Genomic DNA, 20207 nt, shown 5'->3' on the forward strand with positions numbered 1-20207 from the left:
GCGCGAATGGAGGCCTATTTTTCTGCTAACTTGAGTGCAAAAATGAAGATCATACCGAAAGGAATGTTATCCGGGTAGCCTCTGTGGCTCGAAACGATTTCTTTCTAGCGCTTATGAAAGACCAGGGGAAAGAAAAACGACTGAATGAGCGCCAAACGTGAAGTAAAGTTTAATGGCAAAAGCAGGACTTATGTAGAGGAGCGGCGATTAGTGTTACGAGTTGACGGAAAATTGCCTGCAAACCGCAATTACAAGAGGAAGAGATGATATATATGCAAAGCGACTTTTGCTTGCAAGCCTGCGGAGGAATGACATCGGTGATCTGGCCTTCGTTAAGGTCAGTGCGTCCAGCGTTTCAGCAAGTGAGTGTGCGTTTTCGCAGACGTCAGAGGAAGGTCCGAGAGGGAATTATTATAAGCGCTCGTTTATGCAAGGCAGAAAGCAAGTGCAAGAGCAGTGGGTTGAAAGTATGTTGCACTGAGCATCTTTGTGAAAAGCGAATGTTTTTTTTTTTACTACAACCATGCACTTGGAATCTTTTAAATATAATGCTGATTACTGCTGTAGGCTGTTGGCGCAGTGGTGACATTTTCACTTCATTCTCGAACTCGTCTGGGAGCGCATGCGCTGATCATGCTGCGTATATGAGCCCTGTTTTTCAAACCATAATCGAGTGGATGCGTTGCCTGCTTCATTCTCTTCGATAAGGGCTGGAAAAACAATTCATTTCGAGCCTCCTCAACCAACAAGTCCAACTGAAAGGTTTAAAAGCCGTGTGGGCTGGGCATGAGAGTCAGTAGGGAATAAGTGAATCACGGCTACGTTACTTGGATACGCCTGTGAGTTAACGCACTAGTAAAGAGGTGGCTCAGTGGTTATGGCGCTCGGCTGCTGACCGAAAAAGACGCGGGTTCGATTCCGGCCGCGGCGGTCGAATTTCGATGGAGGCGAAATTCTAGAGTCGCAATCGTAGAGGCCCGTGTACTGTGCGAGGTCAGTGCACGTTGCAGAACCCCAGGCGGTAGAAATTTCCGAAGCCCTTCACTACGATGTCTCTCATAGCCTGAGTCTCTTTGGGACATTAAACCCCCATAAGCCATAAACCGAATAGCTGTGGCTTTGAAGCAGAAGGTACAGCCACTCGCCAGGCACTTCCAAAATTTTGTGCTGGCACGTGAGCCCAAAGAATTTGAAAAATGGTGAAAACTTTCGATTATCCCTTAAATCTTCTGTTGAGTCCGCGCTGTATAATTCACGTCTCAGCAGAAAGTTTTCCTTGAGTTTAGTTTCTATGATTCTAAGAGAAGTATAATAGAGAGAGACGGTCTAGTTGGCGACTATTCGTAGAATGCATCTTCCTGGTCCCTTGTCTTTTTTTGCGCGGTTTCAAGATGCATTCCAAGAGAAGGCAATCGTAGCGGAGGCGGCAGAAATTATGATGAAATCGGAAGTTTGGAAGGATATGCTGGCCGCAGCTGGCACAGAGCGGGGCTGACTGGCAGTGAGTGGGAGTGGCCTTTGTACAACAGTGGGCATAAATTGGGGTGTTGATAATGCTTTTTGTAGCGAAAGCCAACAACATGGGAGTTTTCATTGCATTCCTCGGCTGCCGAAACTGCAATGCCGTAAGGCTGTTCTGTTTTCTCTAACACGTGGCCGTAGCAGTTCGCCAGCGATTCTTCGATTAATATATTATGATCCTAATCAAAAATCACTACTGTCGCGTGGTGGTAACGAATGACGTGGCCGTAGACAGCAAGCATTGGGCGTAGCCATGAACCCAAGCAAGTTACCGAGCGAACTTGATCCCATAGATGACAATATCAAATCAACTCCCCGGCGCTGATAGCAGCAACTTCACACACCGGCACTTGAAAACAGGATGCCGGCCGATTTTTGCCGGCCTAATTCGTAAGTGGCGGCGAACTTTAGAGATAAGGCATCTAAAATATCCACAGCTATCTCTAAACCCACGAAGACCGTGCGTGGCAACAAAAGTTTGGGAGTGCTTTGGTCGGGGCTCGCGTTAGTACCAACGTGATAACGCTGTCGCCTGGCGCCGGTAAACAAATAACGTAGAAAAAGAATAGAAACACTTAAAAATCCACGCTTAAAAATCCAGCAACTAGCGCCTGCGTGAAGCTGGGTATGCCGGGATGCATACCCATCGGGATGCATAAGGAAATCGCCACCCTTTTTTGGTGCCATAATTTCCTTATTATAACAATTATGCATAAACGAGGCAGCGACTACAGCTAGCCATGGGACTCATTAACTGATTCACATGGTTTAGAATTTACTCCAAAATATGGCAAGTGCGTGCATCTACACGCTTCTCTACTTACTACTAAGAGAGAGGGAGACGTGCACTGCATTTTCTGAGGGCGTGGTAAACACTAATTTTTAACGCGTGAAACGCCATGTAAAAGAGATGCATTTAGTTATATGCAAGGGGTGCGTAAAGGAAGCTAGTTCAGGAATAGAGTCTCCTGACAACTGCACGAAATTTTTGCAGATGAGAACATTTCTAGAAGTCGCAGAATTATTCTTGAACTGTAATGCTACAGGGTTCGGTACGATTTGCTTTTCCAAGCCGGTCAGCAAAATGTGAGCAGCAAATACGCTTTACATTTGCTGTGCCCGCGAAGACACTTCGCACTCCCCTCTGACTTCCGTGATTCCAGAGCAGCGTTGTCGTTTCCGTGCAACCTAGCCCTCTTAGCTCTTCGTGGCCCACCTTCTCACACGAGAAAGCCGGCCCACTGGCCATATTGCTTCCGTCGCGTAAGTTCAGGAACGTGTAATTTTAGCCCGTAGACTCTCCCCTACTAATTAGCATATTCATTTTTTGCGCATAGTGCGGCCCTGTTGGGCTATTCCCTGAGAAAAATTTTTTGGCAGTCTATAGACTGTCCATAGACTTCGGTCTATATAGTCTAAATACTGTCTATAGACAAATCATAGAGAATAGTCTATAGGCATACAAATCCCATAGATAGGCTATAGACAATATATAGATTCGTGGCCATACACTTTTAGTAGACTTTTGTCTGTAGACAGTCTATAGACTATGAATAGAGAAAAAGAAAACTCTATAGGAAAGCAATAGATTTGATATGAAGTCTATAGACCCTCTATAGACCACTTTTATAAGGGTTGCAGGACTGGGTGCGAAAAAGCATTGTAATAACACCAAGGAACATAACAATCGCAAATAGAAACAAGATGAACAATACAAACCAAATGAAAATACAGGTCCAAGCTATTCGATAGCCGTTGAAAAGAAGTTTAAAGGAAGGGAACGAGCATCACCAGGCAAAATATTACAATATTCGATTACACGCAAAAAAAAAACACTTTTATTTAAAAAGTGCCCGTGCGGGCAAAATAATGCGCGATGTTTATGTGCAATGAAGGACACTGCGTGAAATAAGAAATAAGGTCTCAATCTGTTCATTTTGCAGATATTCCGCTTATCACCCATCGTCCGTGTGGCCCAAGTCTCGGCAGAAAACTAACACTGCCATTCAAGGTAGCACACTGCCGAATCCATGGCTTCAACAGCAGAAAAACCTCTAACTCGAGGAAGAGCAACTAGTGTTGAGGAGGATGAAGACCGGGAGAGCAGCGATGAAGAGGCCAAACTGCGACGAAAGTCAGCGGCGCCACATCAGGGAGTGGTTCTTGGCGCAGCGCGCCCCACCTGGGACAATGAGGCTGAACTGTTCCTCGCCTGTCTTGGCTTGTCCATGGGTCTGGGAACCTTCTGGAGAATTCCGACGCTACTGCGCGATAACGGCGGAGGTGAGCCCTTGTAAAGTTGCCTGGCCACATAACAATCGACACCACCTGCGTGATGACTCAAAAGGACAATTCAATCAGCGTGCAGCTATTCATGCACAAACGCATACAGTTGCATCGTATAGCCAAAAACTCTCTGCCTCTCCTCATTGTGAGCCTTCTATAGACTGATGGCTCCGAGGACAATGAAGAAACATCGTTCTTAGGTTTCTCATCTGTCCACCCTTTGCGCAATGTATTCTTCGCATCTCACTTACTTGGTTTCAGAGAAAACCTTAGCGATGTTTCGGATTCATATTCGAATGCCTTTATTTCTGAACAGAAGCACGCATGTGAAAAAGTAATTTTGGTAGTAGCTTGGCAGAGATGCACTTAAAGGGCACAGATGCCGCAGCGGTAACCAAAAGGTGCATGTACGTTGCATAATATTCAACTAAGGTACAAATGTACGAACACTTGAGAAGAAAGAAAGTAAAAGAAAGAAAATGTCAGGTATCAACATTTAGTCTAGTCTTTCTTCCCGTTTTAGATTGCCGACATCTAGCTTCATGGTTGTAGAGTCTCATCGCTTTTTCTATGAAACATGCTACATCATTGGGAATCTTTACTAACGCAACGGACTACCACCATCTGTTATCTGTCATGCTGCCGAGATAGTTGTACCGGTAAGACGTTGTGATGTCGTGCCTTAGCTGCGGTGTGTGCCTGCCATGCCTGTGTTAGGTCAGCCAGCGGCTTGTACTGGCGTGTCTCTGCCCAGTCGCCTTCCTGGTGCCTTACTTGCTGCTCTCCCTCACCGTGGCCAAGCCGGTGCTCTTCATGGAGCTCTTCCTGGGTCAGTTCTCCAGCCAGGGGTCCGTTGGCATCTGGCGATGTGTGCCAATAGGCAAAGGTAGGCGGGAACTTGCACCATGTCTGCTTCTCAAAAATAGGAGCACTCACACCATCGAGGGATGTCTGTCTACCTGGATAAAACCACGTCCAAGACTGTCTTAAATTACTAGCCCTCACTCGGATAAGACTTATAAAGAAGGCGATTTTGCGATCATTTGTGAGTGTAATGGTAAACATGAAGCAAATACTACAAAACTCTAGAAATCTATATGGGGAACATTCAATTCTGCCCAGACTGTGCGACAGGTTACACATACCAACTAAAGTCTTTGACTGTAAAGCAAAACAAACGCCGTTACGCGCCACTTGGACAACTACTTACAATCCCTATTGAGCGCGTTGCTGGTCAATACTGTGCTTTCCAATTTTTACTCTCAGTGTTCACGATGATGCCACAGGCGCTATGGGCTAAGACCGCCAATTTCCTAAAACCTGTTGCTTGATGGCGTTCGCACTTATAACGCCGGATGCAAAACAGAGGTTCAATTCCTGTGATGTTCCGGCAGAATGGTTTGCTTTATCCTTGTCGTGAGAGGACTTTGCTCTAAGTAGAATAAAATAAAGCGTTAGTATAATCTAGACAGAAAAGTTCCCAAGTTATAGAATACTGCGACACCTTGGCAGAACATTCGTACTCACTGCTAGGCGTGCACAAGATGGCTATTCTTTACAAATCTCTGAGGCAGAAGTACACTCTACTGGGTATAGACTTCCCTGTTTTGTACTGATCACGAAGGCACACTGTCTACAAGTAGGTGTTCTGATGGAGACATCTTAAGCGTGCTGAATGTTTGTAAATGTAGATAATATTCAGTTGACTACATGCACGACGGGTTGTCTCGTCAGATTTGCTATGCCACTAGTCCCTATGCCACTATGCCACTAAAAAATGGTTTATAACCATGTTTCTGTAAACCACCTTTGAAGACAGTTTTACAAGGCTCGGATGTAATGGTTTCCGAAACCTTGAATTTTGGCACTTAAAAAGCTAGCTAAGCCCTTAAACGGTCGAGAATTCAAAGAACTGGGAGGTAGATAAAATTACCTGGTAAATATGTAAATGCGGCTCTTCATCATAATACTAATTTTGAATGATGCAGAGAAGTAGGCACTTAACTGGAACCGTCATACAGTCCCTCGTACACAGAGCCGATGCATTTCTCTCTTCGGTCCCTAACGCGTGGTTTGGTCCTTCTTGCATTCAGTCTCGTGCATCGTATCTCGCAGGCATCGGCTTGTGCATGTGCTTCGTGAGCGTGCTGATGAGCGTGTACTTCGTGTGCTTCATGGCGCACACAATGCTGTTCGCCTGGAGCTCGCTCTCCACGGAACTTCCCTGGGCCGTGTGCAGTGATCGCTGGGACGCCGACGCCGGATGCTACATTCCCCGACCAGGAGTGGTCAGTACACCGCGACTCATCGCACAACGTCAAGATTTTGGAAGCGATAGTATTTATGTGCATGGTCGAAGGTGTTGACGAGGTGGCGAATTTGCGTGAACTGTACGGAAATCGCTTAATAAAAGAGATTGTGGGGCTAGTTGGTCATGCATTTTTATTTTCTTAAAATTAAACAGCGCTACATATTAGCGAATACGGAGAAAGACATGGCAGGACGGACTCCAACTATGAGCGTCCCTCGCCGCTCAACCCACGCGTTCTAAGAATTGCGCTCTAAAAAAAAACGCCCTAGTCCCTCGCCGTCACGTTGGCCTTGGCGTAACCGGCAGAAGGGCTGAGCGAACGAACAGCACAGCAGAGAATGAAAGAGAGCGAACTCAGCGGAGGATAAACGTCAGAAGCGTGAATTGCTGGGCGAGTTGGTACATATCCAAGAAAAAAAAAACTCCGAAAAAAAGGGCGCAGGGCCAGGAGAAGACACACAGCCTGTCGCCGGACTTTGAACTGATTTATTATTGGTTCCACCACATATTTAAAGCCACTATTTGCGCAAGCGCCCATACATGCCACATTCATCAAAGTGCGGGCGTTATTACAAGCCAGATAAAAAATTCCACTCTTTGTCAGTAACTTAGAAGGATGAGGGTTCGGGCTAGTGGGTAGTGAACATGAGGATCCATAGCGCACACAATTGAGGGGACACAACACGAGCGCTAAACTTCCACTGAATGAACCCTATTTGGCGCTGACAGCCTCGTTGCAGTTGGCTGTCGCTGAATCCTTGGGGGAAAAAAATGAAGACGCTTGCTGCCAATACCAAGCACCCTACAGAGAGGACATGGAACTGTGGGGTGATTCCATACTACCAGTGTATTTCGCATGGGCTGAAAAAAGTTCCCAGAAATGTGGAGTGAATTTGGTGTTTTCGCGCCCCCGAAAGCTTTCCAGTCTTTGCGTCCGCATCTCCGGCTCCAAGCGAGAACCTGCTTGCAAAACAAAGCACCAAACGAAGTTTACGAAGTGTGCTCTGGGGGTATTATATTCTATCCCTACTTCTTGTGGAAAATTTGACATTGGGCAGACGGGGCAGCGCTTGAACGAGCGACTCAGGGAACACGGCCGAACGCTGCGTTTGGTACAGGGAGCAACCTGGCCATACATGTGAAGGAGTGCCAAAACTGCTCAGCTTTGCTTAACGGCACTACCATTATCGGCCGCGGGAAGTGTAGGCACGAGCGCAAACTGTTAGAAACGTTTCTAATCAAACAGAACGAACGTGTTTGCATCAGCGACCCGTCTGCTATCCTCACTGACAAAGAGTGACATTTTTTATATGGTTTGTAGTGACGTCCAGACTTCGATGAATGTGGCATGTATGTGCGCTTGCGCAAGTAGTGGCTTTAAATACGTGGTGAAACCAATAATTATTCAGTTTTAAGTCCGGTGACAGTCTGTGCGTGTTTTCTCCTGGTCTTGCGTCTTTTCTTCATTGGTTTCATCTCTTGAGGATAAACGTAGGGCGGCAGCGAAGGGAGCGCGAGGAGGAAGGCGGAGGAGGAAGGCATGGTGACAGCCAGAAGACGGGCTTCGAGTCGGCGACCCGCTAAGAGATGGCGCCAGAGTAGCGCGCCTTCATCACTTCGCCCGAGTAGATAGAGGCTCAGCGGCGAATCACGGTACGTGCTGCCAAAGCCGAAACTCAGAGCCGCCTCCGGTCGGCAATGCGTGTTTCGTATGCGGTCGCCTACGGTTGGAATAGAGGTGCAGCTGCGCTAAAAATCGCATTATTGGGAGGCGCAATCGTCAGCCATTTTTTTTAATGTGTCCCTGTGCAACCTCTAGGTGCCGTACTAGTTAAAAGATTTTGGTGTTGTAGTCGCCTTTGGAACAGTTGCACGACGCACGCAGTTTCTCATTGCGAGGTGCAAAATCATTCATGTCCAAGCAATGGTGGCAGGGTGCAGTTTCAGAAAAGCGAATATGAACAACCTTCTGGTATATATGATCTCATGTACTCGCACAAGGTCTGTTGTCGGCCAGTTACGGCGCCATGCATGCGTGACCGACAAGGTTTGCCACAGAAAAAAGGAGGTGTATCCATAGCGGGATATAAGTATTACGTAGAAATCATGAACAATGAATATTGTAAGGTCACTGAGCGTCCCATCGTCGCGCATTTAAGCTAGGCGGTCTGATGTTACGCTCCCAGTTTGAGCAGGGAGAAGCAGCGGCCCGATTGCTGTCAGAGCCAATAGAATGACAGCAACAGTGCCACAGGGCCGCCATTGGTTCAGGTGACGGGCGAGGTTCACTTGGACCATCTGGTACGCTGAGTTAGACATCCCGAAGGCGCACGTTGGCTATGAGGGACATCGCAGTGGAGGGTTCGAAAATAATTTTGTCCGCCTCGGTTTTTTAACGTGCAGTAACACCAAAAAAGTGCGGATATGTCTGCACTGAGTCTTACTAGAAATTCCACGGCTGTGGTAGAAATGAAATATAATGACCTCGGCATCAGCAGGTGAATGTCATTGCTACTGAGCCGCTGCGGTGGGAAGAACTTGGATTTTCTAAAGAATACCGCAATGGGCTTTGATTTGAAGAATGGCCTAAGCGGAACCTGCGCTGAAGTTTGCCATGTTGACCTCAGCGCCGTAACACAAAGCCTATCGGAAGGAGCAATACGTTTTTGGCGCACTGATAGTGCGTTTTCACGCCACCTTTATGCGCTTATTGTCACGAACGTCAGCACTCTGTCGAAACGACACGTGGTGGGCGTCAGCTATCTGGTTTACGTCGACTCAAACTGGGCGAACATAATAGCTCAGAATATGCACTCGCGTTTGTACTTAGTTACCTAGTGGAACAGTTGCAGTGCCACCTGGGTAGCGCAGGTTCCCTAAAGAGATATTTTGATTGTTTTATTGGTACATCTTTTGCCACTGTCACTCAGCTGCCCTGCAAGGACGTTCCCCAGTGGCTGGCCGACCGATACGAGCGTGCCAACCTGACGCGGGGACGCCGGGTGTCATACGAAGGACGTGTCTTCCACGTACCGGAGCACGTCTTCAGTAACGTCTCCGACAACTGCCAGCCCGGAAGGCACACAGCCGCCGAGCTCTTTTATTTGTAAGTTCAACCCATTTTTAGAGAATAGTATAAACCGTGGCTTTACTTCAAACTCCCAAAAGAACACTGCCCAAGCTGCAAGATGCCGCGAAGATCTTCACTTCCCTAGGCCGATGTGTCGGTCACCATGTATCTCCGCAGATATTTGAGCAGCTAGACCAGATTGATTCAATGGCGCGGTTGTTCCGTTCAGCCCTATTTTCTTTTTGTACCACTGACTAATTAGAAGGCCTAGTCTGGGACACACTCTTAAGCTTCTTCGTTTGCGTATTTGCTACTAAAGCATCTCTATCTTTCTTCTTGACCAAGCAAAATCTAATCCAAATATGCATGACCAATCACGGCATGTGGGCGGAACTGTATGCGCTCTAGAGAAAATGCTACCTGTGGTCAAGCAAGGACGTGGAGTCCTTGCATGCACTGGGAGCACCTATAGAGGGTGTGCGGCAGGGTGCGAAAGAACTTTCGGGTCAGCAGCCGAGTACGATAACTACTGAGCCAACGCTGCGGCTCTTACAGGAATGTGTTTTTGTATTAAAACATCGCTTAGAATTTAACAGCATATACGACTGTACCGCCTTCACACGTTTTAACGTCTTTTTTTGCAGCAGGAATGTCCTGTCGCTAAGTGAAGACGTCACCACGACAGGCAACTTCCGCATGGAGGTGCTGGTGTGCATCGGCGTCTGCTGGGTACTATTATATCTGCTGGCCTCCAAGGAAGTTCGCCTAGTTGCAAAGGTGTGGTGTCGTTCAACGGGGGAAAAAGTCTCCAAATGGATGGAACAGTGTAAAGGCACACTGCAAACTCCAGGCATTTGTTCTCTTAGAAAAATTGGTAGTGTGGCCCTTTCTGGCTACGCCATTGTTTGTTACGACAGCGAAAGATTTTTATTTGTTGCTGAGAATATTGCCTTTAAAAATTTTCTTGTCACTCGTCTAGAACTCGCGATGTCTACATCAAAAAGAATTCCGTGATTATCATTTTCAACTGAACGCCAGCGTAGCTTTTCCCGCGGAATACGCCACTAGAAAATGGTCGGTGCATTATAGTTCACTGCCATGCACTATAGCATAGGTGATGGCGACACCTCTTTTGAATTTTTTTTTGACGTTTCTATAAAAGCTCCGTAACGAAAGTAGCGTCTTTGTCGTTAAAACGGTAGAATTTATGAATACAGGTCCACAATAATGTGAGATTTTCTTCGAAACTTGACTTTGAAACTGAAACTAAGTCAAGTTATACTTTAGTGGTAGACGAATACGCACATCTTCCTGTCGGAGAGGACTAACACCTAGAAAACCTGCACGCTAATCCTATTTGAGATGAAAAATGAGCCAGATCGTGATTATGTACAGATCAAACGCACTAAATCTACTTGTGAGAACCTTCTTTGTAAGCTTTAGCCTCATAGCTAGGATCGTTTCGAACGTCATGACTTCATTTATTTCGACTCCAGCGTTACTTCACAACTGACTGCGTAGGTTGTGAAGAAATTGAGGGAAGATCTGAACCCAGCGACCACGATAACGAAATAATCATTAGATCCGTCGCCGTAGAAGCAAGGATGCACCTACGCCACATGCTGCTTTAAAGTGCTTAGTTCGGTTAGTTAGTATTGGCTTCCTAAATTGCTTATTGCTAGCAGAATAGCAGTTTCAGACAGTAAACGGCTGCGCTAGAGGTTTTCGTGCGGTTTTGTGTCCTTTCCCCGTCTGTTATTTTGCTACTAATAATGAATTTACGATGGCACACTGAAGTAGAATAAATTCTAGATCCCATTCATTCTAGCTACTTGTACATAAGAAAACAAGGCTGTCACGCCACATTTGTTGATTTATTTTTAATCACATGTATTGCTTGCATTGCTGAAGCACTCCAACGCCCCTCATTGCACACAATGAATGGTCTAATTGCTCTGCTGCTCAATTCACAGCGTAAGCATTTGAAAGAATATTTCGATGAACAAAGCTTGAATTATTGAACTAGAATGAACTTTTTGGGCCAAAACTGTTTTAGATCTTGAGTTTCACATCGAATAGAGCCATGTTTGAAGTTTAGATGCTGATAGTGACCGAAATATTTCTGAAACTTTTCAGGAGATCGAGGTGTAGAGCTGCCAGCTTAACATGGAAAGTGTATCATATGAGAATTTGGACATCCATACAGTGTTTACGGATAAGAAACTTCCGCATATTTCTCTGTTCTTCTTTTAGTGGATTTGGCTTATTTCGAAAAAAATCTCATTTGTCTTCTTAGGAACTTTTATAGAATAACCGCAAAAAATTTGAATGTTTTTGTTTCTTTTGCGCTGGTTTCTTTTTGTAAAGTCTCGAAGCGTCTAGTCTAAGAAAAGTTGAATTGAAGAGATGCCGTGGTACCGTCTGGGATATTAATTTGCTGCATTTGAATGTAGTCTTGGCCGACGGCCTCATCGGCAAAGTTTGATTCTTGCCACAGAAACAGCATAGAGCAACATGGAGCCAACGGTGTCTCAACGGGACGCGAGGAGACTAATCCTACTTAGGCAGGGCAAGCTACTCTCCTTACTTCCTGGGTTTAGTGTCTTGTTTCGAGTTCTTGGAACAACCCCAAAAGAGATGGAAGATATATAACTGCAGCCATAACAGTAAATGATTACACAAGTGTTTAGGATTTCATTTTTCTAGAGAAATCAACAAGCTGAGTTTCTTGAAAATTTCTTGCCATTTTCTCCCTGGTTGGGAGCTGTTAAAGAAATCAAGAAACTGGCCGATTTATGCACGAATTTTGCGTTGTTAGGTACAATTTCAGAGGTTAAGTGTTTTGGCTTTGGGAGCTTCAAATAATTGTTGTTGCAATACCTTAAAAGGGCCCTTAAATGCATTTTTCTTTGTCCAGTATCTCTTCTTGCTTGTATTTATTCACACAGCTGAAAAAAAGGCATGGAGCCACACAGCATCTTTTTGTACCTTGCTCTTGTTATTGCTTAAATGCTATCACTTTAGGCAATAAAGTGTGTTTTTACTGGCTGCTATCTGTTGACATTTTGTTCCTGTTCCTTATAAAGGTCTTTTTTTCTAATACCAGCATTTCTGATATCTTTTGGAATTGAGCTGTCTATTAAAAAGCTCTCAAATTGAAGTTCTGCCTCCTTCAATAAGCAGCAGGTCAGACAGGCAGCAAACTTTGAACGGACGTTTTTTACAAGGAATAAACACGTGGTCTTCCTTGGCCGTGTTGACTGGTGACACAGGCAACCCGCACCCTATTAGGACATCAGAATGGATGGCAATATCGGTTTTAAGTGTATTCTGCACTAGCTTGGGATAATCTTGGGACCATCTTGAGCCATGAACTCGACGGTGCGAGGTACAGGTGTTCAGGCCAGTGAGCCGTAACAGCGGGTTGATGTCAATTTTTCTTGTTTTTACATGTCAAAGAAAATTGTTAGTGTAACTGAGAACCAGGAGACTATTAAAAGGTGTAGAATGTAAATAAAAAGATCTAATACCTCTCACACCCCACAATGTGTCAGTGACTGTGTTTATTGTTGGCAGTTTTGAGCCTAATAATTCGTCTCTAGAGGAGACTACGAGCAGCTTGCTGAAAGTATGGTGATGGTTGTCATAGTCCCCTCCACATCGTTCTTAGTGATCATTTCTTGCATGTTGGCCAGCGTCTGCGTCGATTGGGGAAAAAACTCCCTGTGCTGCCGGCAATCTATTCCTACAGGTTACAGCTTTGCTGTCATTCTTCAGTTCTGCCTGCTTTCATAAGTTCTGCAGTGTTCGTGCGTTTTAAGCGCCCAGTGTAGAGCAGAATTTCCAAGCAAGATGCAACGATAGCGACAGCCTATTATGATGCCGCTTTTTAAGTATTTCTTGCTAATATTCACATGGGCTGTAGCTTCTAACGCTGAGTAGGTGAAGAATGAATGATTATGCTTTCGCTTCAAAGAAAAAAAAAACACCCTGGAGTAAGTAGCTCTTCGCCTCACTGAATCGGAAGCAGGAGCTCTTCGGTGTCATTTGGGTAGATTAAAAAACTTAGTAATGCTGCTGGAATAATCGCGACAAGGCGTGAGGTCATTGACTGATAAAGTAATGATAAACCTTTGAGTGAATGTGTAGAGTGAAATGTAGCCAACCACATGGCACTCTCCACTTGGTGACAGGCTTTGTACCTTACTTCTGGTGTACCGTATTCGCTGCTGCTGCTGCTGCTGTTCCAAGGAATTCGCATGCCCAAAGCTGACGTCGGCATCGTGTACCTGCTTTGGCCCGACTGGCAGGTGCTGCTGGCTCCCAGGGTAAGAGTATTGTAGCCACCTCCTCGCCACATTTACCTTAAAGACCACATCGTCACGCAATGGCAAAAATTTCTCCAAACGGGACTGTCTTCATTGTTTGCGTAGTAAGCAAAAAAAAAATGGGCATGGTGGTTAGAACGACTAACTTTACCTGCAGTAAAGTATATGACACCAAAGAAAGAGCTCGGGTGGTCGACACTAGCTTGGACTCACTACATGAACAACGTCATTGGTTACGCGTGCAATCTTGGCTTATGATGAAGGGAATTGAAAAATATATGTGTACATTTTACTCTTCCTTGCAATGAATAAGATCGAAGGCGACACATAAACTGTAAATGTCAGCCTTAAAGGTTTGCGGGATCTGAAATGAGTGGCGCGCGGCAGTGCCGTGAGCCTCGACCCCACGCTCTGTGGCGGCAGATGACGCAGTAAAGCAGTTTTTCCTCGCTTCGCCACTCATTGCAGATCCCGCAAACTTTTAAGGCTGACAGTATATGATAAAGATTACACTTCACTCAACAGTATGCGCTCAAACTATAGACGCCACCTTCCCAGTGTACGGTGACCGAGTGAAGCTATTACCTCTAACGCTGGTTCCTTGCGTCCTCGAGCCATCCATGTGATAAAGACTTCATTGTTACTCCAGTTACGCGTCGTCCTAATACCGCCGACATGCCTTCCACTCCACCGCTCCTCTTCCGAACGGGGAGAGAAAATGAAGAGAGAGGTATAAGGGAGGAAGCTGATAACGGGAGCAAAAGAGAAAGGTGTCTAGGAGAGAGAACCTTTGCCATCTCTCGGGAAGAGAAGCTGCGCCCATAAACAGGTATCCACCAGAGGCTGCTCTCGCTTACTTACGTTGTAATGTGATTCGGCTGCGCAGTGCGTGGTGCGGTGCTGCACCCTGGCGTCCATGTGACCTGGGTAGCAATGATGAAATCGCCAGCAGCGAGTCGAATCTCTAACAACGAGGGCATGGTTAATTGTAGAGAAATAGCAGAGGTCTTTGCTCTGCAGTGAGTATAGTCAGGCTTATGAGGACGATGAGTCGAATTCGGGAAATGCAATGAATTTAGGCGATGCGGAGTGTTATGCACGCGGAAGTACTGTGCGCGTATGCGGGAGGACAGAGAGAGAAATGCGTGTACGATTGGAACGAATGCATAAAGCTCTTAGAACGCTGCTCGCAAACGCGGCACGTGAAAAGATGATAAAGTGCGAGCCCCTCCCCCCCGCCTTCTTTCATTTTGCACACCATAAAGCACTCAATGTGTCCCTCACATAGCATAAAAAATCGTCACACCACTTGCAACGTGTCACCAGTATGTAGCATTTTTGCCACGCAGCTACAGCCGATCACTTGTCGTGCTCTTCGGGTAAGCCAAAATGAAATGTAGAAGTAAGTGGTTTTATTAAAATAATAATAAAAAGGAAGGAAAACAGTTTTGCTAGCCCCGGCAGCTGTCATCGATACCGAAGCACCTGAGCTGGGACAGCGGAAATAATGGATAGCAGGCAGAATGGAGAAATGATGTGAAAACGGTGAGGGGACAGGAAGAGAGGTTAGGGGAAGAGGCATTATACACAAACTATTTACACAATATGAAATGTGTCCAGGTTGTGCGCGTGATTAGTTCATAATGAGGCACCAAAATGCAATGAAAATTGGTTTTTAAGGAAGGAAATGGCAAGCTGTCTCTTGTCTCTCGGTGGACACCCGAACCGCGCCGTAAGTAAGAAATAAGGGAGGGAGTGAAAGAAGAATGAAAGAAACAGGGGCCGTAGTGGAGGGCTCCGGAATAATTTCGACCACCTGGGGATCTTGAACGTGCACTGACATCGCACAGCCCAAGGGAGCCTTTTGTGTTTCGCCTCCATCGAAACGCGACCGCCGCGGTCTGGTCCGAAACCGGGTACTTCGGCTCAGTAGCCAAGCGCCCTAACCACTGAGCCACCGAGTCAGGTTCAGGTAAGCGGCTATTATGCGGCTCTTATTTGTTATTTGTTTTTTATGCGACAGCGTTAGAACCCCCCTGTTGAAGAAAATCTCCCCATTTTCTATGGGGAGGTTTCTTATTGGCGTTCTTACAGAATGACTAGCTGGCTTGATTGCCTGCGCAATTCGCAGCGCCGACCGTTGAGAATATTTGAGGTTGCTATGCGATCATTAGAAGACGAAATCTCATGTCAAAACGACGACCTAGGAAGTGAGTCTTGATTTGTCCGAACGCAGATAAGGCATGTGTAGGGCGTGGCATATCACCGCAGATGTACTCGGGCTACCATACCTTTGGGCTTCAATTGCTGAATGTCGATATTGGGTCCCAAAGAAACGCCGAGGCATGCCAGACAAACGTCTAAAGACGTCGAGACCTGTTAGGGCTTTTACCTCTTGTTGGTCTTCTGGTCGCGCTTATTGTTACTTTATAATCAGGAAAGAGATTTTAAGTACAAGTGGAAAAGCTTTAGCACTCGAAGTAAGCATTTGAAACCGTGAATAATTGCGCAATAACGCCACGTCCACGATGCTCCGGCTTCTTCGCAGCCCACAGCGTTGTCTATGGGCCGCAGTGATGACGTCATATACGGCGCCACTGTGTGTCCAGTGAAGAAACGGTTGATGGAAGGAAGAATACCAATGCCACGAGCGGTAAAGCCGACAATGCATTGTTGGATTACGTCAGACGGCGCACGACTGGATGCGGACGAAGGCGGTGAAAATCTGAAACCTTGGCAACATCAGAAAATTCTTGGCTGGTTCGCGGTCCTTAACGCATGGTCGTGAAGCCTGAATACTGTTGCACTTCTAATCTGCGATTTCGTCAACACTTTCGATGCTATTGCAAAAATACTTGGCATGCTTTACCTAGAGCCTTGGTATATTCGTGTACATGAACTTCATCTAACTCTAAACAGAGCATTTCAGAGTACTTTTGAAAAAAAAACAAATTGCATTAAGTCATGTTCACAGGCGTTAACATTCTCTATAAGAAACTGGCTTGTTAACACATTGTCCAAACACACATCCGTGGTGACCACGCAGGTATGGTACAAGGCGATGCAGATGAGCCTGCTGAATGCCGGAATCTCCACGGGTGTCGCCATCAACATCGGCAGCTTCAGCCGTTTCTCTAGGGACAACCACTTGTGAGTGCACTGTCCCAAGCGATGCAGGGAGTCTTATCTTCCTGGTATTTTTTTGTTCTATGGTGATTTGTGAAAGCTGGCGTCATATACGCCGTAAGTTGCAAGTTGTCAAGACACGTCCTGGGAAGTTGGTGTCCTGAAGGCGGCTTCGAGCCACAGCCGTGGGCAGCCATGGAGTGAACAGTATGCTTCCTGTCGTCGAGAATGGCGGAAAGCAACACTACCAAATTCTCATCCTGATGGTAGTTAGCGACTTCTTTTATTTGCGGGATAGGCTATATCGTTTCACTGTGTTACTGCTGGTGAGATGCGCCACTGTCCTGTACACGAAGCACGACAGGTAACGAAGTTTGGATACAGTATTCTTTACGTTTTCAGGGCCCTTCATCTCCTAAAAAAAGCGTCGAGATCTTGAGAAAACGCCGCACAGTTTGGGTCTATTCTTTGAAACAGAGATTACGAAATACTTTGCTATGTCGTCCTGTACGCCGCTACTATGAGGTACCCGCCTATTCGGTTTTCCGCGACCGGGTAGAAGGAAGCAGAGATAGGCACATAGCAATAGGCACACAGTACTTCCCGGCATTTTGTCATTCTGTATTCACGCTTCCAGTATGGTGTGAAATCCGAAGGGTTCTTATTCACGCTTAAATGCACTTTCTTCTAAGTATACAGTACCTAAAAAAGTAATTATCTTCTTCAGTAGGAATTGCAGTAATTACTGTTATAGAGTATGGGAGCAAGCCAGAGAGCTAGCAGTCTTAAGAGGCCCCTATACTTTCTCAGCCTAATTCCTCTTCAGGAACTTTCGTGGTCTTAGCGCCTATCCTACCATACCGGTAGCACTCAGTGGAAGTGCATGTGACCATGGTACAACCAGTGGATTCAGTAAGGATAGAACAGATCCCCCTGATAGGTTTTCTTGTGCAGTTCAAACCACACAGAAGCCTTTGATTCTTGTGGGCATGTTAAAAATAGCATCAAAGCGAAAGTGACCGCGGGATATTTCCCTTTTATTCAGGCTGGTGGCAGGCGTTGCTTTGGCTGAGGTGTTTCTCGGGGTAGCCAGCGGAGTCACTGTCTTTTGCGTACTGGGAAATCAATCCCAGCGGCTGGACCTTCCGATGGACGACCTCGTGCGATCTGGTAATTATTTGACGTTGCGCTGATTATTGTTACAAGAAACTAGTTACACTATTTAATGGCACTCTCAGGGACATTAATCTGGCGTAAACCTTTCATGGACAGGGCCTTTTGCGGTTACAGTTGTGAAAATAAAACGTTCTATTTTTAGGGTAATTTTTAAAACATTGGAAGCCTTATGTGCTACTGTCTGGAGCCATTGGGACAGGGCTTGGTCATGCATCTGACTTTTGAATGACAAATAAGTTTCGCATGAACTTGCTCAGGTTTAATTCAAGTTTAAGGTTACTGACGATGATATAATTTTCGGTGTCGCCTTGCCTTGGACGATATGAATTCTTTTCTTATAGCGTTTCCAGCAATCTTATGCACTTTAAAGCACTGCTAACTTCATGGTTATTCAGTTGTACTTTGCTAGGTGCCATAGCGTTCAAATAGACAGATGTTCTAGGTCCAGTCACTCCCTTTTTCTAGATACAAACCACTCCCCACTTTAATCCTTGCGCTTGTGCGTGAATGTTACGGTTAGCAGGCAACACTAACTTTTTCAATAACTGCTCTCTTTTTCATACGTTGTTTACATAGTTAACAAATTGCATACCAGCATGAGGCTTGAGATTCCCTAAGCACATGCGCATGAAAAAAATTACAAAATGTACATACGCAGAACAGGACTTTTACAGATAGACCAAATTCATTTGTTCCCACAAACATGACACCCTGTCTGACCAGTTTTCAAGCGACTACGAAGTTCAGTTTGGGGTTTCGAAACGATACCGGTCTCGCTCAATGTCAGTGACCATTGCTGCACGATGCCAATGCTTTTCTGGCTACTGGACTTGCAGCACAATCGAAATTACTTTTCTGTAAAATAAAGAAAAGTGTTTACGAACGGCAGGTTACCATTCTCAAGTAGCGCGCTCATGAATTGTAAAGAAAAGGAGGGATTACAGGCCATTCTTTCAGAAGCTCATTCGTCCAGCTCCCTTTTGTATTCAACATCCGACAATGCCACCTAGCCATCGAAGTACTGACACGCGTGCGTAAAAGTCCTCCTGTTATTGTTACCGGTTATAAAAGGAGTAATAAGACATTTTTTTTCTTAAAGGGGCTCTTAAAGGGGCTCTAATAAAGTTGCGGTATGCCTGGGATGTTAAAGCACGCCGCTTCACGAATATTGTCCAGCAAGAATTTTCTTAATGCGCTTTGTAAAATCCGAGTTATCTGCAGCGAAAATTTAAATTTCAGCGTCTTCGCGCCTCTCCATCTCCTCTCGTCGCTTTTTGCACGCTGGAAGGTCGGCGCTCCCCCGCCAGCCCCACCTCCGGGGGCGGAGCTTCCTGACCCGCCGGAGCTACGTGGATTATTGGCTGCGGCCGTTGTAGCGGCCTGACGTCTGAAAGAATCCAACCAATAGCCACCTCTCAACTTATGTACGCAGGTGCCAGCGATGAAGGACGGTGCGACAATGAAAAAGTAACCGCAAAGGGCTCGTCTGGTTGTTCGCGTGAATGTGGGTCCTCTGCTGTGTGTAGAGGTGTATTATTTGGCTCACGTTTTCATGACAATATACTGCACTGATTGAGCGAGTTGATGTCCTCTCCTCGGAAGTAGTTTTAGAGCCCCTTTAACTGCGCTGAGATGTATCAGCCAGTGCATAAGACTGCCGTTTGTTGTTAATTGTTCGATTGTGACAGATTGCCATCTACTTGAAGCAGATATTAAGAATGCGGAGAAATTGTTAAGGCAAGGCTAATTTTTCAGTTAGTTTTTTATGATACTAGATGCACTTTATGATGAGAGAAAGGTGCATTTCATGTCAGATTTATTTGGCTGTCCTTGTGGCATGCGTTTCTGTCCCAGTCTGAGACTTTATTTGAGTTTTACCTTCATAATGCAAGATCATCTAGCACCTCTCTTGTCTTGAAGGCGCAATCTTTTACTGTCCGGAACGTTTTCTCATTATCGAGATAATGAATCGTGCCTATGCCAGCGTTCCCAAGTTCATTTTATACCGTTGATTACGTTTTCATTCTTTGTTCTCTCCACCAGGACTCGGACTGTATTTCCTGTCCTTTACCGAGGCCACCGGCGACAAAGACTACGGACATGCCTTCAGTGTGGCGCTGTTTGCAACGCTTTTTCTCTGCATGCTGAATTCAAACGTGAGTGGCGATTTACTTTTGTTCGTTGGGGCACACAGAAGTCCAGCGTACATGCGCGGCCGTTTTGTGAACTTGTTGCTTCACAAAGTCCAGACTGGAACAAGTAGGCGGTGGCGAGTGCATGACTCCAGTGATAGAGTGTGTCCAGAGGCTTTCTGTATTCTCGTGACGGTTTGATTGAGCTGTGCGCTAAAAATATAACTTGCCTCGAATGAGCCTCGTATAATCAGCGT

Source organism: Amblyomma americanum, chromosome 10, assembly GCF_052857255.1.
Source record: "Amblyomma americanum isolate KBUSLIRL-KWMA chromosome 10, ASM5285725v1, whole genome shotgun sequence".
Taxonomy (NCBI): Eukaryota; Metazoa; Arthropoda; class Arachnida; order Ixodida; family Ixodidae; genus Amblyomma; species Amblyomma americanum.